This window comes from Aedes albopictus, chromosome 1, assembly GCF_035046485.1.
Source record: "Aedes albopictus strain Foshan chromosome 1, AalbF5, whole genome shotgun sequence".
Lineage (NCBI taxonomy): Eukaryota > Metazoa > Arthropoda > Insecta > Diptera > Culicidae > Aedes > Aedes albopictus.
Window position 1 is genome coordinate 64,042,920 of NC_085136.1, and position 20,429 is coordinate 64,063,348.

The 20,429-nt window shown below is 45.5% G+C and overlaps 1 protein-coding gene across 2 annotated transcripts in view; it reads left to right on the forward strand.

The window, feature by feature from the left end:
• LOC115256331 (protein cramped) overlaps positions 1-20,429 on the forward strand; it is a 35,979-nt gene that overhangs the window by 7,008 nt on the left and 8,542 nt on the right. The window contains exon 1 of one of the 2 annotated variants that reach the window (XM_062844678.1): positions 20,262-20,426. The exons of the other annotated variant lie outside the window; for it this stretch is intronic. The gene's annotated coding sequence lies outside the window, so the exon portion shown is untranslated. Of the gene's footprint in view, positions 1-20,261; positions 20,427-20,429 lie in introns of those variants that run through there. 2 annotated transcript variants of the gene reach the window in all.

The window sequence follows — 20,429 nt, forward strand, 5'->3', positions numbered from 1 at the left end:
GCGAACTTGGCGACGAGGATTACAAGGATGGGATCATTCATTTGCAAAGAGTTACATTTACTTGCTACTATCTCAGTTGAGAAGTTTGCTATCAAAAAACAATGTATGGATGACTTTTACCTTGTAGTTTTATCTGAAAGTTTGCCGAATAACATAAGTGTCGCACACACATGCCAAAATCGTGAGCGAGCAGTGAAGGCAACTCTCCATGCGATGAATGTTAATTGCATTCACGCCGTGGAGAGTTGCCTTCACAGCTTGCTCACGACCTTGGAATGCGTGTGCGACCCTAAGGGCAACTTCACTGGTGGTCCAAATCCTTGTTTTGTTCCAAATTTTTGGACCAAACCAAAAATTGAGCTTGCACCGGTGTTGTAAATTTTGTTTTAAAAATGTTTTATACCATTTTTCTGATCTATTTTTTTGGAACTGACATAAATTTTGTTTCAATTTTGTCTCGATTTGGAACAAATTCTTGCCTGTTCCAAATCCTTTTTGACAGCTCAGTTTGTTTTCAGATTGTTTGTTTGTCACCAGTTCGCAGCTGTTCGCGAAAAAAAACAACGAATTTTCCAACGAATTCCGGAATCCTGAAGTGCCCGCGGAGGATCCCGCCGCATACAGTCATAGATTTTTGGAGGTACACATCGCCGGACCCATCTGGAGCGAGTATTTGCGGATTGAAATTTGTGGCAGATAAAAGGATCCGTGTCCCGACGAGCTACAGCGGCTACAACGATTGAGCAAAGGAGATGCTACCGGATCACCGGATTCATAGTTACCCCCAACTCCGAGTTGCGTATCGGAACAACAGAAGCAGCTTCAGGAGTCAAACCGCCTGAAGAGTTTATTTTTGCCGCATTGCTGCGATGCTGTAAAAATATTGGACTGACCGGGCGCTGCAGAAATGCTGGACGCACTCCGTCGGAGTGAAAGGAATTAGCTGGAATCCAAGCTGGAACCACGATTAATGTGTCACGATGGTAACTGACATCCCTTCAGCAGATTAATTAAGAATGTCTGTAGGGATTTTTTAAAGAATTTCTGCAATATCTACTAGAAATCCTGCGAAATCTACTGCCAAGATTTCTTGCTTCAGGAGTTCCATCTGAAATTCCTACAGAAAGGCATTGCCGGACAACTTTTACCAGAATTACCTTAAAGATCCCTCCCGAAGAACGCTGGGGATTTGTTCAAAAATTACATGTGAAAATTCTTCTATGAATTGTCTTGTGGGATTCCGCCAGATATTGCATTTGGGAATTCCATTAGGGTAGAATTCTCTAAGGGTATTCAACCACAAATTCTCTGGGCATTTTACAAGAAATTCTCTCTGAGGATTCTTCCTAGGAGTTTCCTCTTGGATTTCTACAGGAGTTCCCACCGGGGATTCCACCAGGCAACGGCGTTGCCAGCTTTTTATTTTTCTTGCTCACTCTCCTGACCAACACGAGAAATACCTAGCGGGATGAAACCAGGGGCGAATGGCCCATCTCTCCATTCTTCTATTTCTCATGTTTGTTTAGGGAAGTAATCTAGAAATGAAAAAAGCTGACTGAGCCGTTGCCACCAGGAAATTCCCACCAAAGATTCCACCAGGAGTTCCCACCGGAAATTCCTCCCGCAGCTCATCCGGGAATTCCCTTGGAATTCCACCAAGAGTAGCTCCAAGATTCCTGGAATTCCTCCAGGAGCTCCTCCGGGAAAACTTCCAGGAGATTCTTCGGGAATTCCTACAGAAGTTCCTCCGGGAATTCCAAACAAAATTCCCACAGGAGTTCCTCCGGGAATTTCTCCAGAAGTTCCTCAGGGAATTCCTCTAGGTGTTCCTCCAGGAATTTCTCTAGGAGGTACTCCGGGAATTCTTCCAGAAGTTCCTTCGGGGATTCCTCCGGGAATTCCTTTGGAAGTTCCTGCGGGAATTTATTTATTTATTTATTTATTTATTTACACTAAGTCAACAGGTAATACAAGTCACCCCAATGACACTTATCTTACACTTACAGACTGACGCGGTACCTTACATAATTCACGTTTAAAACTACACTTATTTGTCTTACGAGAAGCATTAAAATCAAAAACAGAATAACATTTATTGAACACACGGGACATGCTACGAATCGGTTCGTGTTGACCGTAATTAGTCCTAGCTGAAGGAAGACGTAAAAATGAGTGTGTTCGCAGATTCCGGCGGCGTGCGTTGATGTTTAGCATGCTCAAGAGTGATGGGCAGTCAATATTGCCCTGCAGGAGGTCTCCGACAAAGCATGCTTGAGCAACATTGCGCCTTGCAGCGAGAGGTTCTAAATGTATGAGTTGGCAACGGCTCTCATAACTCGGTAGGTCATGCTGATTCCTCCACCTGAGGTGGCGTAAGGCAAAACGAATAAACTTTCGCTGGATTCGCTCAATTCGCTGTACGCTGTTTTCGTAGTAGGGGGCCCAAACGACAGCCGAATATTCCAGAATAGGACGTACAATTGAGCAGTATAACGATTTCAAGCAGTAAACGTCCTTGAACTTCTTGGCAAAGCGGAAAAGGAAGCCGAGCTGCGACGATGCTTTCCCCACGGCATAAGCAACGTGGTCCTTGAATGTCATTTTGGAGTCAAGGAGAATCCCCAGGTCCTTCACTGTCGATACACGATGCAAATGTACTCCTGCCAAAGCGTACTCGTAACGGAAGGTTGTTTTCTTGCGGCTAAACGAAATGACAGAGCACTTCGACACATTTAGGGACATTCGATTAACAGAACACCAACCAGCAAAAGCTTCCAGTTGTTGCTGCAAAAAAACGGCATCTCGGGGTTCCGCAATAGTGGAGTACAGCTTCAAATCGTCGGCATATGAGAGCTTCATGCAGTTGAGGATCGAATTGACATCATTCATATATAGCAGAAACAGAAATGGACCGAGGTGACTGCCTTGCGGTACGCCGGATGATACTGGAAACGGGGAAGAAACATGATCACCAACTTTCACGTGCATACTACGACCGATTAAATAGGAGCGAAGCCAGATAAGGAAGCTGTTGTTCATTCCCAATTTCTCGAATTTGGCGAGTGCGATTTGGTGGTTCATTTTGTCAAAAGCGGCGGAAAGGTCCGTGTAGATTGCGTCCACTTGATGACCATTTTCTATCTGTCGTATCAAATGCGAAGTGAAACACGTCAGGTTTGTGGTCGTTGAGCGTTTGGGCATGAATCCGTGCTGGTCCAGCGAAACATGATGAGAAAAACGCTGTACCAACTGTTGTAGAACTATTTTCTCCATGAGCTTAGAGATGGCACTCAAGGAAGCTATTCCCCGGTAGTTTGAAACGGTCCTCTTGCAACCTTTCTTAAAAACGGGAAAAACATATGACTGCTTCCAGCAATCCGGAAAAACGCCAGTTGACATGGAAAGATTGAACACGCAGGACATCGGAGTAGCAAGCGAGTTCATACAACGTTTGATGACTAGCGGAGGAATGCCATCCGGACCGCATCCTGTGGATGATTTAAGCTCTTTACCAGCAGCAATGACCGTATCATTAGTGAAATCAAAACGCAGTGCGGCTGAAGGAAGGCTTGGGACGTTCCGGGTGGCGTTGTTTATGTCCTGCAGGTCAAGGTGTTCATCAACGAAGACACTACTGAATTGAGAGCGAAACAAATCGGCAATTGCGGCGGTAGTATCAGCTTCATGTAATCCATTAGTCATCGTAGAGGGTAATCCAGTTTCCTTCCGTTGATCGTTCACGTGTCGCCAAAAACTCTTGGGATTCGATTTGAGGTTGCTTTGTAGGCGGTCTAGGTGAGCATTGTAGAGGCGATCATTAAGTTGCTTATAAGTCGTGTTTGCTTCTAGGTAACATGATCTTGTAGAATCCGTGCGAAATTTGCTGTGACGTCTCAGGGCTGCCTGCTTCATTCTTTTCAGGTTTTTGAGGTCTGCATTTGACCAAGCGGGTTTTACCGGCTCACGTTTAAGCTTTTTGGGAACGAACTGGTCAATAGCATATAGCAAAACGCTGGACAAGGTGCTAGCAGCGAGGTTTACGTCCGAATTACTCAAAATTCCGCTCCAATCGACATGAGCAAGGAAACTATCCATTTCGTCGAAGTTTGCTCTGCTGAAATCATACATGACGCTTTCAGAAGTATCGTGGAAGCAACGATATGGTTTTCTTTCCAAATTAATCAACAGTGGGAGGTGATGCCTTCCGATTTTGACGAGCGGTGCAGGAGCTTGCGTGACCATGCAGTCAACGATCAACTCGTTACTCACAAAGCATAAATCAAGTGACCGATTATTCTCGTTTTCTACTCCGACCATCTGTCTGAGCCCAGCGGTGCAATATGCATCAAGCAGCTCGCGTGAAGGTTCGCCAAGAGAAGATCGAGAAGAACATGGAAAGAAAGCCCCAAGGGGATTTCGCTGCCAGGAAATCGTGCTCATGTTGAAATCACCGAGGATGACCACATTATCCCTAGGAGCCATTTGCGAGACAACCCAGTTGAGTGAATCGATGTGACTCTTTATCAAAGATATGTCATTCACTCGATCGGGGGGAATGTACACTAGACAAACATACATTTCTGCGTCGACAGTAGAAATTGCGACCCACAGCTGTTCAACCGACGAGCAATTCGGAGGGTTGATCAAACGGGACCTGAACCCAGAGCGCACCGCCAGTAATACACCGCCCCCGATGCTCTTGTTGCTATTTGACGGCGATCGGTCCTGTCGGTATACGACGAAAGAGTCGTCGAACAGCTGATTAGAGATGGTATCATCGTTCAGCCATGTTTCGGTGAGGGCGTAGACATCGTAGCTCCCGTCACTAAGAGCCAGCTGATACTCGGCGATAGAGCTGTTGATACCACCAACATTTTGGTAATACCAAACGACGTTAGAGGAAGCAGCTGCCACATTAGCATCACGGGGCGAGGACCTACGAATCGAAGACTCTTCAGGACGAGAATTGCTGCTATGGATGTTATACATGCCTTGGTTGGCAGATTGGAAGACCCCATCTCCAGCACTAGACTCAGGGCCGGGACGACTTGGATGGCAGGAACGAGTAGACAGCGGCATGTTATCGTCGACAGCAAAAGGCGCGACTGAGCTAGGTGGATCCGGGGCTTCCGTACTGCTTAGTGTCGTGCGTCCCGGGTCAGGTGGCGGTATGCTTGAGGAATAGTGCGTCGGCGATGTGATGTGCGTTGGACTCGACGATGACTTTCTACGAGCGATAATGCCCGCCGAAGAATACAAACTGGAAACGGAATGGCGATCAGGTACGGAGAGGTTTGCGTATTGAAGGTACTTGCCTGTGGAAGGAGGTTGGAGGACCTCGACTGCAGACTCAACAACAGGACCACGACGGCTTCGATGTTCGCTGGCAGCAGAAGGCAGGACTGAGTCGAGCTGCAGCGGGTCCCCCATAGTGCTTTCTAACAGGCGTCGTGGTGTCCTTGGTCCATCACGCTGGATTCCTCCATGGCAGAGAAACCGCTGGTTGAAGGGTTGGCTACTCTCGCATCGGTTCGAATCGGTGTCGGTTGTGGTTTCCAAAAATTTTCATTCGTTCGTGTGTCCTGGAACTCGCGAAAAACAATTCCTCTCGGCCAGGTTGAAGAAGACAAAGCTTTCTGCTTGACATTCTCGCACAGCCCAACTTTAAATGAGATGAACGATAAAGTGCTCACGTCACGGCCTTTGGCTACGAGGCGGACAACATCGACGTCATCCGTGCCCAATCGACGAGACGCCAAAGCTTTCACTTGTTCCGTAGTCACATCGCGGGAAATGCGGGAGAGATAGAGCCAAAATTTTTGGCTGGGTGGTCTGACAGCAAAATTATCGAAAGACGGTGACAGAGAATCTGACGTCCCGGGCAAAGCGGCCGGCGGCTGCGGTCTATCAGACTTTCCAAACAGTCGACGGCGTCTAGTAGAGATGACAGCCGAAGCGGAAAACTTCGATGATCTAGGGGTCATAGAGCTGGAATTGATGAGCTTCGAAAAATTCGAATTTATTTCGTTTTTCAATTCCATCAATATCTCCTGCTTCAAGCTTGCGACTATTTCATTGTGAGCAGTAAGCACGCTCTTTTGACCCGATTCATAAGCTGCGCGAACAGAATCTCTCATACGGATGTCATTCATTAGAATTGAGCACGCCTTGCACATCCAAAACACCTGGTCATTTGTCATCACCTCAGTGAAAGCAGGCGAGTCGATGCTGCAGCAAGCAGGATGAAACTTTTCTTTGCAAAAACCACGGCATGTAACATGCGCGTCGGTGATTTCTGTGGCACAAGAGTTGCAGATCGAAGGCATGCTTAATTGCGCGCAGCGGTGGTGAATTCACTTTGAGATTCGCCTGCGGGTATGCAGTAGTGGAGGTCGACGAGTCGTATGCAAGAAATTCTTACGCAAGCGGCGGTACGGTCGTATAGGGCGAGGGGCGTTGAGGTAGCAGAACGGGATAATGTTGTTGTACCGGAGAAATGTTTAGTGCTGTGATATGGGCACTATTGATAATAAATCAATTGACACTCACTGTAACACGCGACTAAACACATTAACAAATACGAAACAAAGGTGCACAATAATTTGGGACAAAGGCGACAAATCGAAAAACGAATTAAAAAACCGCGACGGTGAGATTGCAACAAGCCAATATGACAGTGATGCCAGAACTGTGGTTCCTCCAAGAGTTCTCTCGGGAATCCTTCCAGGAGTTACTTCAGGGTTTCGGAAATTCATCCAGAATTTCCTCCAGGATTCCTGGTATTCCTCCAAGAGTTTCTCCGGGAAAACTTTCAGGAGATTCTCCGGAAATTCATCCAGGAGTTCCTCCGGGAATTTCTCTAGGAGGTACTACGGGAATTCTTCCAGAAGTTCCTTCGGGGATCCCTCCAGGAGTTCCTCCGGAAATTTCTTTGGAAATTCCTCCGAGAATTCCTCCAGCAGCTCATCCGGGAATTCCTCCGGGAATCCTTCCAGAAGTTACTCCAGGATTCCTGGTATTCCTCCAGGAGTATCTCTGGAAATTCCTCCAGGAGTTCCTCCGGAAAAACTTCCAGAAGATTCTCCGGGAACTCCTACAGAAGTTCCTCCAGGAATTCCTTACAATATTCCTACAGGAGTTCCTCCGGGAATTCCTCCAGAAGTTCCTCAAGGAATTCCTCCAGGAGTTTCTCCTAAAATTTCTCCAAAAGTCACTGAGGGATTCCTCCCTGGAGTTCCTCCAAGAATTCCTTCAAGAGTTCTTCCAGGAATCCTTCCAGGAGTTACTTTAGGATTTCTGAAAATCATCCAGAAATTCCTCCAGGATTCCTGGTATTCCTCCAAGAGGCTCTCTGGGAATTCCTCCAGGAGTTCCTCCGGGAATCCTTCCAGAAGTTACTCCAGGATTCCTGGTATTCTTCCAGGAGTTTCTCTGGGAATTCCTCCTGGAGTTCCTCCGGCAAAACTTCCAGGAGATTCTCCGGGAATTCCCGCAGAAGTTCCTCCGGGAATTCCTAAAAAAATCCCAAAGGGGTTCCTCCGGGAGTTTCTCCGGAAATTCCTCCAGAAATTCCTCAGGGAATTCCTCTAGAAGTTCCTCCGGGAATTTCTCTAGGAGGTACTCCGGGAATTTCTGTAGGAGGTACTCCGAGAATTCCTCCAGAAGTTTCTTCGGGGATTTCTCCAGGAGTTCCTCCGGGAATTCCTTTGGAAGTTCCTCCGGGAATTTTTCCAAGAGTTCCTCCGAGAATTCCTCCAAGAGTTCCTCCGGGAATTCTTCCAGAAGTTACTCCAGGATTCCTGGCATTCATCAAGGAGTTTCTCCTAAAATTTCTCCAAAAATCACTCCGGGATTCCTCCCAGGAGTTACTCCGGGAATTCCTCCAAGATTTTTTTTCCGGGAATACTTCCAGGAGTTACTTCAGGATTTCTGAAATTCATCCAAAAGTTTCTCCAGGATTCCTGGTATTCCTCCAGGAGTTTCTCTGGAAATTCCTCCGGGAAAACTTCCAGAAGATTCTCCGGGAATTCCTACAGAAGTTCCTCCAGGAATTCCTAACAAAATTCCTAGAGATGTTCCTCCGGGAGTTTCTCCGGGAATTCCTCCAGAAGTTCCTCAGGGAATTTCTCTAGGAGGTACTCCGGGAATTCCTCCAGAAGTTCCTTCGGGGATTCCTCAAGGAGTTCCTACGGGAATTCCTCTGGAAGTTCCTCCGGGAATTCCTCCAAGAGTTCATCCGGGAATTCTTCCAGAAGTTACTCCAGGATTCCTGGCATTCCTCATAGAATTTTTCCAAAAGTCACTCCGGGATTTCTCCCAGGAGTTCCTCCGGGAATTCCTCCAAGAGTTCTTCCGGGAATCCTTCCAGGAGTTACTTCAGAATTTCTGAAATTCATCCAGAAGTTCCTCCAGGATTCCTGGTATACCTCCAGGAGTTTCTCTGGGGATTCCTCCAGGAGTTCCTCCGGGAAAACTTCCAGGGGATTCTCCGGGAATTCCTAACAAAATTTCTACAGGAGTTTCTCCAGGAATTCCTCCAGAAGTTCGTCAGGGAATTCCTCTAGGATTTCCTCCGGGAATTTTTCAAGGAGGTACTCCGGAAATTCCTCCAGAAGTCCCTCCGGGAATTCCTTTGGAAGTTCCTCCAGGAATTCCTTTGGAAGTTCCTCCGGGAATTCCTTTGGAAGTTCCTCTGAGAATTCCTCCAAGAGTTCCTCCGGAAAACCTTCCAGAAGTTACTCCAGGATTCCTGGCATTCCAGGAGCTCCACCTTAAATTTCTCCAAAAGTCACTCCGGGATGCCTCCCAGGAGTTTCTCCGGGAATTCCTCCAAGAGTTCTTCCGGGATTCCTCCAGGTGTTTCTTCAGGAATTCCTCCAGGAGATTCTTCGGGGTTCTTCCGGAAATCCTGCCAGGAGTTCCTCCAGGATTCCTGGAGTAAATGCAGGAGTTTCTCAAGATTGTTGGAATTCCTCCAGGAGTTCCTCCGGGAATTCCTCCAGGAGTTTCACCGGGAATCCCAACAGAAGATCCTCCGGGATATCCTCCAGGAGTTCCTCAGGGAATTCCTACAGGAGTTCCTCCCAGAGTTCTTCCTGCAATCCTCCCAGGATTTACACCAGGACTCCTGAAATTCATTCAGATGTTCCTCCAGAATTTCTGATGTTTCTCCAGGAATTACCCCAGGAATTACTCCAGGAGATTCTTCGGGAATTTCTACAGGACTTCTTCCGGAAATCCTGCAGGATTCCTGGAGTCGATGCAGGAGTTCCTTCAAGATTCTTGGAATTCCTCCAGGGGTTGCTCTGGGAATTCCTCCAGGAATTCCCCCAGGAGCTTCTCCGAGAATTTCAACAGAAGTTTCACGGGAATACCTCCAAAAGTATCTCTTGAAAAACCTCCAGAATTTTCTTTAGATATTCCTCCAAGAGTAGTTACAGGTTCCTCCGGGAAAACTTCCAGGAGATTCTCCGGGAATTCCTACAGAAGTTCCTCCGGGAATTCCTCCAGAAGTTCATCAGGGAATTCCACCGGAAGTTCCTCTCGGAGTTCCTCCAGGACCTTCTCCAGGATTTCCTTCAGGAGTTCCTCCGGGAATTCATCCAAGAGTTCCACCAGCATTCCTGGAATACCTCCAGTAGTTCCTCTAGAATTCCTGGTATTCCTCCAGGAGTTTTTCCGGAAATTTCTTCAAATATCACTCCGGGATTCCTCCCAGGAGTTGCTCCGGGAATTCCTACAGAAGTTCCTTCAGGAACTCCTCCCAGGAGCTCCTCAGGGAATTCCTCCGGGAGCTGCTCCAGGACTTACTCCGGGAATTCTTTCAGGAACTCCTCCGGGAATTCCTTCAGGAGTTTCTCCGGGAATTCCTCCAGTAGTTATCCCAGAATTCCTGGTATTCCTCCAGGAGTTTATCCGGGAATTTCTTCAAAAGTCACTCCGGGATTCCTACCAGGAGTTCCTCCGGGAATTCCTACAGAAGTTTCTCCGAGAATCCTTCCAAGAGTTACTCCAGGATTCCTGAAATTCATCCAGAACTTCCTACAGGATTCCTGGAATTTCTCAAGGAGTTCCTCCGCGAATTCCTACAGAAGTTCCTCTGGGAATTCCTCCAGAAGTTCTTCCGGGAATTCCTCTGGAAGTTCATCCGGCAATTACTTCAGGAGTTCCTCCGGGAATTTCTTCAGAACCTCCTCCGGAAATTCCTTCAGGAGTTTCTCCGGGAATTCCAACAGAAGATCCTCCGGGAATTCCTCAAGAAGTTCCCCAGGGAATTCCTCCAGGAGTTATACCGGGAATTTTTCCAAAAATTCCTCTAAGAGTTTCTCTGGGAATTACTCCAGGAATTCTTCCGGAAAAATTCCGGGAAAAATCCAGGAGTTCCTCCTAAAATTGCTCCAAAAGTCACTCCAGGATTTCGTCCAGGAGTTCCTCCAGGGATTCTTCTAAAGTTTTTCCGGGAATTCCTACAGGTGAGTTCTTTGGGGAATACCTCCAGGAATTTATCCGAAAATTTCTACAGGAGGGTCTCCTGGAACTCCTCCAGAAGTTCCTAAGATGATTTTTCCAGGCATGCTTAAAAGAACTCCTTCAGGAGCTTCTCAGGGAATTCCTTCAAGAGTTCCTTCGGAAATTTCTCCATGAATTCCTCCGAGAATTCAGAAAACTCTTTGAGGAACATCCAGTCCTTCAGGAATTCCTCCAGGAGTTTCTCCGGGAATTTCTCTAGGAGTTTCTAAGAGGATTCTTTCGGGCATTCTTAAGAGAATGCCTTCACAAGCTTCTCCGGGAATTCCTTCGGAAATTCCTCCAAAACTCTTAAAGGAACATCTGTTGGGATTGCCGGAGGATTTCTCCGAGGAACTTCATGAAGAAGTCCGTCAAGAACTCCTTGTGGAATTCTCGAATGAGCTCCTGGAGGAATTCCTGGAAGAACTCCTGAAAGAATTCTCAAAGAAACTCGTGCAAAAATCTCCGGAAAAACTCCTGTAAAAAATCCAGGAGGAACTCCTGGAAGAATTCCTGGAGGATCTTTGTGAGAATTAATGGAGGAACGCCTAAGCAAATTTCCGCAAAAAATGGAAATATTTCCGTATGAGATTTCTTGGAGGAACTCATAGAATAATACCCGGAAAAATGACTGAAGGAACTCCTGGAGGAATTTCCTGAGGAGCTCCTGGAGGAATTCCCGGAAAAAGTCCTGGAAGAACTCCTAGATAAATTATAGAAGTAACTCCTGGAAGACTCCTGGAGGAATTTCTTGAAGAATTTCTGGAGAAATCCCCAGAACAACTCTTGGAGGAATTAACGAAGGAATTCTTATAAAGGAATTTCCGGAGGAACTCCAGGAACTCTTGAAGGAATTCTCGGAGTAACTTTTAGAGGAATCACCGGAAGATCTCCGGAGGAATTCCCGGAGGAACTTCTGAGAGAATTCCCAAATAAACTCCTGCAGAAATTTTCACGGGAATTCGTGGAAAAATTCCCCGAAAAACTCCTACAAGAATTCTTAGAGAAACTCCTGAATGGAAGAATTCCCGGAGAAACTCTTGGTGGTACTCCTGGAGAGACTTTTACAGGAATTCTGAAAGAATTCCCGGAGAAATCCCAAAATAAATCTCCGGAGTCACTCCTGGGAGGATTCCCGGAGACATTCCTGGAAGGAAACTGCTGCAGAAATCCACGGAGGAACTTCTGGAAGAATAACTGAAAAAAAATCGTGGAGAACTTCCTGGAATTCTTAAAGGAATTCTTGCTGAAATCTCCGGAAGAACTTCTAGAGAAATTCTTGGGGAAACCCCTGTAAGAATCCCCGGAATAAAACTCTTGGAACAATTCCAGGAGGAACTCCTGGAGAAACTCGTGGAAGAATGCCTGGAGGATCTTTAGTAAGAATTTTTGGAAGAACCCCTGGAGATTTGTTGGACGAACTCTTGGAGAATTCCTGGAAAAAATCTCGGAAGAAATCTTAGGAGAATTTCCGGAGAATTCCCTAAGGAACTCCTGTCTAAAGGAACTGCTAGAGGAATTCACGGAGGAATTACTGGAAGAACTCCTGGGGTATTCTCGGAAAAACCCCTAGAGGAATTGTCGAAGGAATTCCTGGAGAATTTCCTAGAGGGGTGCTACGTGCTAGAGCAGGTCCTGGAGCAACTCCCAGAAGAACTGCTAAAAGAACTCCTGCAAGAATTCTCAAAGAAACTCCTGCAGAAATCTCAGGAGTAACTCCTGGAAAAATTTCTTCTGGGAGGAATTCTTGGAAGAATTCTCGATGAATTTCTTGCTCGTATTCTCGGCGAAACTACTGAAAGAATTTCCAAAGAAACCTTTAGAGGATGTCTAGAGAAAAACAAAATCAAAGAATCAAATCCTCGGAGTCTGCAGGAAGAATTATGAGAATATAAGAATTCCTGGAGAAACTTCTGGAAGAATTCTCAGAAGAACTCCTGAAAGAATTCCCTGAGATATTCCTAGAAGAATTCTCGAAGAAACTCCTCTGGGAATATCTCCTGAAAAAATGACGGAGGAACTCCTGGAAGAATTCCTGCAGAAATATTCGAAAGAACTTCTGGGCGAATTCTTGGAGAAACCACTGAAAGAATTCCCGGAACAACTCTTGGAGAAAATCCCGGAGGAACTCTTTGAGAATACCTGGAGAAACTCGTGGAAGATTTCTCGGAGGATCTTCTATAAGAATTGTGGAGCGGACCTGGTGTGGTGGTTAGAACACAATACTATCACGCCTAGGACTTGGAATCGAATCCCACTCCCGACATACTCACAAAATGTGGGTTTTTCCTTCGGAAGGGAAGTAAAGTGTGGGTCCCGAGATGAACTAGCCTAGGGTTAAAAATCTCGTTAATACAGACAAAAAAACTATAAGAATTCTTGGAGAAAACCTTGAAAAAAAAACCCGGAGAAACCCCTGAAAGAATTCCCGGAGGAATTCCTGGAGAATTCTTGAAGGAACTTCTAGAGGAATTCCCGAAAGAACTCCTAGAGGAATTCCCGGAGGAACTCCTTGAGAATACCTGGAGAAACTCGTGGAAAATATCCCAGAGGATCTACTGTAAGAATTCCTAGTGGAAGGATCTGGTGAGATTACCGGAGGAACTTCTAAAAGAATTCTCAAAGAAACTCCTGCAGAAATCTCCGAAGGAACTCCTGGAAATATTCTCCGGGGAACTCCTGGAAGAATTATCGGAGAAGTTCTTGGTGGTACTCCTGGAGGAATTTGCGGATCAACTTTTATAGAAACTCTCGAAAAAATCCCAAGGGAACTCCTGCAGAAATCTCCGGAAAAAACTCCTGGAAGAACTCTTGGAAGGATTCTAGGAGATATTCCTCGAAGAATTCACAAGGAAACTGCTGAAATCGCCGGAGGAACTTCTGGAAGAACTCCCGGAGGAACTTTCAACTTTTTTCGGGAGTTTTTTTTATGGAATTCTTCCAGAATATGTACGAAATCTCCCGAGTGGTTCTTACGGTACTCCTCCAGGAGTTTCTTTGGAAATTCCCTAGGAAATTCCCTAAGAACTCCAGAAGAAATTTCCCAAAGAATTCTTGAAGAAATTTTCAAACAACTTCTGGAATAAGTCTCGAAGAGTTCCTCGAGAAATTTTTGAAGAATGCTATATTCCCGGAAGGAACTCCTGGAAAAAATAGAAAAAAAAACATCCTGATGGATTCCCAGACGGAACTCCAGGTTAATTCCCAAAAGAGATACCAGGTGCATTCCTGGAACGACCTCCCCAGTGGGAAAGCCTGGAAGAACTCAAACTGGGAACTCCTGAGAGAAATCCCAAGCCAGAACTCCTGAAAGAATCCCCAGCAGTAACTTCTAGAGGAATCCCTAGCGGGACTGGAATTCTTGGACAAATCATCAGAGGGAACTTCTACAGAAATTCTTGGTGGGAACCGTTGGTGAATTTCCGGAAGAAACTCCCCAGCGAGAACTCCAGGAGGCATTCTCAGCAAGAGCTCCTTGAAAAATCCCCAGCAAAACTCCTGAAGGAATCACCAGCGGGGATTCCTGGAGGAATACCCGGTGGGACCTTCTGGTAAAATTTTCAGCGGGATCTCTTGGAGGCATCCTCAGCGGGAACTCCTGAAGAAATCCCCAGCGCGATCTCCTGGAAGGGGAGCTTCTGGAGATATCCTCAGTGGTAGTTCCTGTATTTACGGTGGGAGTGCTGGAGGATTCCTCTTTGTGGAAGTTCCCGGTTGTTTATTTCTAGAGGAGTCCCCGATGGAAACTCCTTGATAAATTCCCGGTGGGATCTTCTGGAACAATCTTCAGCGGGAACTCCTGGAGGAATCCCCATAGGGAAGTTCTGGAGGAATCCTCGGTGGGAACTCCTGGTGTATTTCCGAAAAAAAAAACTGCTGGAGAACCCCCTAGCGATAGTTCTTGGAAAAATCCCCAGCGGAAACTCCTTGAGGAATCCCCGGTGGGTGTTTCTGGAAGGATTTCACGATGGGAGTTGCTGGAATAATCGTCTGTGGAAGTTCCTGTAGATCATCCAAAAATCCTCTGGCAATTTTATGCACCACCAATAAACAAATAAATACTCCTGGGGAATTGTCCAGCATTCCTTACTGGGGTATCCTTCTGGGGAATTCTCTAGCAATTCCAACAGTATCTCCCGAGAATCGCTCCATCCAAGTATTTGCTGGCAATTTCTGCCACCACTGCTTCTTCCGGGAAATCTTCCTGCAGATCATGCCACAGATTTCTTCCGCAATTTCTTTGGAGAAACCTTCCAATCATTCCTTACGAGGAATTCTCCAGTAGTTCCTCTCAGGGAATGCAGGATTATTCTGAAAATACACAAAATATTAGCACCCGCCGCAACGTCCTCAATAAATTTGCTGTCTGTTATTGTTTACACTAAAATAGACCAAAAAAATAGAACAATCGGTGCGTTCGCGCGCAGTTTGGTCTATTTTCTTTGGTCTATTTAATTTGGAACGGTCCAAAATTGGTATAAATTTAGACCAAAAAATGGACCACCAGTGAAGTTGCCCTTATGATATTCGGCAAACTTTCAGATAAAATTATAAGGCAAAAGTCATCCATACATTGTGTTTTGGTAGCATGCTTCTGAACTGAGATAGTAGCAAGTGAATGTAACTCTTTGCAAATGAATGATCCCATCCTTGTAATCCTCGTCGCCAAGTTCGCTCTCCAAGAAGGCAGTTACCATGTCCATAGGCCTTGACAGCGCCGCAGTGCTGCCGCCTGGCGGGAGTCGTATGGCAAACGTGAGAAAAAACGAGACAAAACACGTTTGTTTATACTTCTTCACGCACACGATGACAGATACAAATGGGATTTCCCATTGGAGTGAGTGCATTTTTGCTGCCGTCAGAGCCAATCTGGTTCATATCGAGGTCAAACTTCACCGCCAACCAGGGTACAAAATGTTCAAAGTCATTGACTGAAAACAGCTCGCATTTGATTATTCCTGCACTCAATATTCAAAACAAACATTTTCATTTTCGCTCTTCCTCTTCACACAGTCAGTCATTTCGTGGTCATTGAATATAAAGCCGATCGAGAAACATCTTCAAAATTACCGACGTTTATGGCTACGATTCCCACCAAAAACACTCCTCGACAATCAAATTAGACAAGATCTGTGTAAAGCACCATCAAATGTAATCGAAACGTTAATATTTTATCAGTAATTTAACACTTTGTAACTTGTTTACAAATATTCATTGACTTTCATTCAGTTGACAAACGAATATCGAGCAGCTGACTATGAATATGCAGGCAAGTGAATGAAAATTGCCGCCCGGTGAACTTCAGCGTGTCTGCTCAAAAATTTTGCGCACTGCCGCCAACGCCATGAGATAATAAATCGTTGCGTATCGTACCACCGGAAAATACACCTCTCCGTAGTCAACGACAGGTTTCTGCGAACAGCCTTTGACCACTAGTCTTGCCTTGTACCGCTGTACGCTTCCATCGGAACCTCGCTTGATCGTGGATACCCACTTGTTACGAATTGCCTTACGTCTTTCGGGAAGATCGGTCATCGTCCATGTTCGAGTCAGGCCCAACGAAGCGATTTCTCCCTTCCTCGCTTGGATCCACAGGTCCCGATCAAGTCGCCGCATGACCTCGTTATAGGTTTGTGGGTTGTCCTCCATAGCACCACCGACGATCGATGGAAGAGATTGCTGGGAAGAAAGAACATCGCCAGAAAAGGAACCGTAACTAATGTAATCACTATACTTGCCTGGACAAGTGCGCTCCCGACCGCTGCGCCTCAATCCTTGTTGGCTTTCTTCAACTGGTCTTCTTAGTTGCGGTGGGAGCGCGTCGCTGCAAGCATCTTCGCATTACAATTTCTTCTGTGAACAGCTCCATGAATTCGACTTGATCATTTTCTTGAACGCAAGCGGCTGTGCTATTGCTAACACCTTCGTTGACCACAACAACGTCTCTGCTTATCAGGAAACACTTCCGATCCAGATCATACACACGGTGGCCCTTGGTATCTTCACAGTATCCAACAAATATACCTTTTACGGCCTTCGAATCGAACTTCCTACGCTTGACCTTCGGGACGTTGACCATCACATTCGATCCAAAAATCTTCAAATGCTTCAAGTTTGGTATCCTTCCCGTCCACATTTCTTCTGGGGTTTTTCCTCCAATGGACTTGGTTGGAGAACGGTTCACCAGGTACGCTGCCAACGGCACCGCTTCTGCCTAAAACTCTTTCTTCAAATACGCCGTGTCTATTGAACCGAGCTTTCTCCACCAATGGTAGACGGACTTGGTTGCCTTACAAACACGTCACGCACTCCGCCAATGCGGATTGCGATGCCACAGCTCGATGCCGTGGGCCAGAAACGTCCTTTCCGGCTGGACCAGACGAAATAGTCCACTTTCCTCAACTCCAGAAACTACCAGTTAGCCATCCTCGTCTAAAACTGCACACTTATCTGCCGAGAAAACAACGTGTGGCCTCATTTGCACATAGCACTCACCGATAACAGGTTCGATGGTAAGTCTGTGATCTTCAACACGCCGTGGACATTAATCAAACCATCTTCACTACGCAGGCTAACGGGCATTTGGCAGCGAAATGGCCTTGCTTTCCGCAGTTGAAACACGCCTTCTCTGCCTTCGGTTTCTTCTCTGGCTTTTTTCGAGTTACCCGCATACGTGCTTCGCTCCGTCCCGCAAGTGTACAGAGCCCCGTTATCTCTGCATGTCTTCGACCCTTTTTCCATCTTGACATATTGTAGGATCTTCACCTTTTTACCGACATGTAGCAACGTTAGTTTCGCTCCAGAAGCCTCCAAGTCGATGATCATGGGCTCATAATATTCCGGCAGTCCTATCACCAATAGCACCACCTTCGGCACCACTAACCAATCGTCGATAGCTTGTGGCTGGTACTCATCAGCTCGTTTACATAATATTTAACGCTTGAACAGTTCACGAGCCGGATCGAAGTGAGTTTGCGCAGGAGTCCTATCTTCCGGATCAAGCCAGAGTCTTGAAAAACTTCGACCCGCTTCTTCCAAGTTTCAGCTGGATCGACCGCATCTTAAACCAGGCTATAGTTATAGCTTTCCAAGCTGAGGCAAATTATCGCCAGCGCTCGCACCTTGAGATCGGTTGCAACGATTTCTCTTTCAGCTGGTTCCACGGCACTCCAGCTGCCTTCTCGGATCAGTATCATCCGCATCGCGAAGACCCAAGTCGAAAAATGTTCACGCCCCTTCAGCTTCTCAATGGCCGGGCAATGGATCCCGTCGTAACACGAACGTTTCCTGCTTTAGTTCGACTTCCATTTCTGCCGCCGTCTTGAATTCCGGAACTTCCTCCATTCGAATTCATCTCGATTTCATAACTCTTCTACTTCTTTCCTGTTACGGACTGGGCCAATAACCTTTTGCTCTGTGCGGCCTATAGTGTCGTGCGCCACCTTGAAGTCGATGAACAGGAGATGTGTTGGGACCTGGTATTCACGGAATTTCTGGAGGATTTTCCATACGGTGAAAATCTGATCCGTTGTCCATTGGCCGTCGATGAAGCCCCGGCTGGCTTATTTACTTGCTACGAACTCATTCGTGTTAGGGACAGACGACGGAAGATGATCTGAGATAGCCCTTTGTATAGGAAGCATTCAAAATGGTGATCGCTCTGAAGTTCTCACATTCCAAATGATCACCTTTCTTGTGAATGGGACAGATTACACCTTCTTTCCACTCTTCCGCTGTCCATAACTGCATATTTGTAACATTTGCATTTCTTGCTGGTATTGACGCAATACCGGGGATGGTCACCAAATTACGATTATCAGAATAACATTTTAAAGTTTGTTCTATTTAAGATTTATGAAATAAATTCCAAGTCATGTTGTCTCATTGTCAAATGTAACCGCATAGCAGTCACACTAGGGGAAAAGGCAGACTTCAAAGCGTGTCATCATTCTAATTAAGGTCTAACTAATTTTCCTGTTATTGGTCCAGCATAAATACAAGAAATGCTTTAGAAGATTTTATTGCTGAACGATTGATTTCAAATATTATGGGAATTTTTTTAAATTCCGGTCATTTTCCATACTAGCGAGAGTTGCAACCTTTGGGTTCCATTTTCTCCAATGCCTTGTCGAATGTTACTGTTATGTGGTTATGGGCAATCCAGTAGCTGTTCGGTTTCCCAAATCCTGACAATCATCCGGTACAGGCAGGTGGGCAACTTTTCTAGGTCCACCTTGATGAGTTCAGCTGCGATATCATCCTTACCAGCTGCTTTGCTGGTTTTGAGCTGGTGAATGGCATCCTTAACTTCCCTCAGCGTGGATGGTGATCCATGCTCAAAACATCATCGTACAGTTTCCGAGCCCGAGTTTTTACATAATCCGCCCGAATAAGGTAAAAGCTGTTTACTTTTCCATTGAATTCTTCCAGTTGGCGCCAGCAGCGAAAAGTGTGGACAAGAACTTTTATAGCATCTAGTTTGCAGCGCTGACAGCACGGCGGCGACACCATCGTTTGTATTCAATCCATCAGCTGTGGTGCTCTCGGTTCTCAACTTTCTCAAATTCTCACCGCAGGCTCACGGAAGAATGGTAGTCGAGAGCTGTCAAATCGTATGGAAAATCGCGAAAAACATTAATTATTGGAAAACGGGAGAGTTTTGTGAAAAGTGAGTGAACTGAAATCGACAATGGTTTAGCTTGGCAACTTTTTGTGTTTAGTTCGCGTTCTGGAATACTTTCTTCGCTGAGAAAATTCGATTTTACTACCACACTAAAAAGAGCCATCTGTTGTATTTTCAGTTTGGAATATCGATCTATTACATGTGCACAATCATGGATGATGAAACGTATGTCAAATTGGACTATAAAGCACTTCCAGGCGCACAGTTTGTCACTGTGAAGCAAGGCATGGATGTTCCGAATTCGGAGAAATCGATTTTTTGCGAAAAATTTGGTAAAATGTGTAAATGTGGCAAACAATTTGTCAAAGTGGTATGAAATCGTCACCTTTCTTCACCGTCCCAAGTATGAACGTCGAAATATACCGGAAGGAATGTCTCCACAAATTAATTCTGCCACTCATCTGAAAGCACAAAGGTGCTAGTTTCCTTTGGCCGGATTTGGCATTCTGTCAATATGCGCGTGACACCTTTGACTGGTATGAAGAAAGCAATGTCCAATTTGTGGAAAAGGCAATGAGTGAGAAAGGGAAACTACGGAAAAATGATAGAGGAACAGATGAAGTGATCAAATCCAAGAAAAACCATCGACGGAACGTTTGTCCAAAACCTTATGAAGAACACCAAGAAGAAGGTGCGAGAGCTGGCAAGATCCACGAAAAATTAAATATAAAATGATATCATCGGCTTTTCTGATGGTCAATAAACAATGTAATTGAATTTAATTTACAAAATAAATAAAACATTTTCAAATACAGCAATTTTCAGGTGTACTCATAATTAACGCGACGTCTCCACTAGACAGAAATGTCTTGCCTTTTTTCCGGACAGATATGTCAAGACAGAAATGTTCGCTCGCTGTCTGCAAGGAGAGTAGCGGTGTTGAACATTTCTGGAGCGTTTACTCTTTCTGGCAGCAAAAAGGCAAGACATTTCTGTCTAGTGGAGACGTGAGGTAACGAAACAGTCCTTAGCTAAATTTTAAAAAAATAAGATTTTTATATATTTTTTTCATTGAAAAAAAAAACAACAATTTTAAAATTACAGTAAAAATTTCAGCTCAATCGGAGAAATGGTTACGGAGAATGTGATGCATGAAGGGAGTAACTTCGCTTAAAAATAGAACAAAAATCGATTTCAAATCGCCAACCTTGTATGGAAAGCTGAAAAAATCTCCGCTCTACTGTAACTTTTTTACTTCACATTTACGAACTCAGGGCATGATTCTACGTTCTAGGTA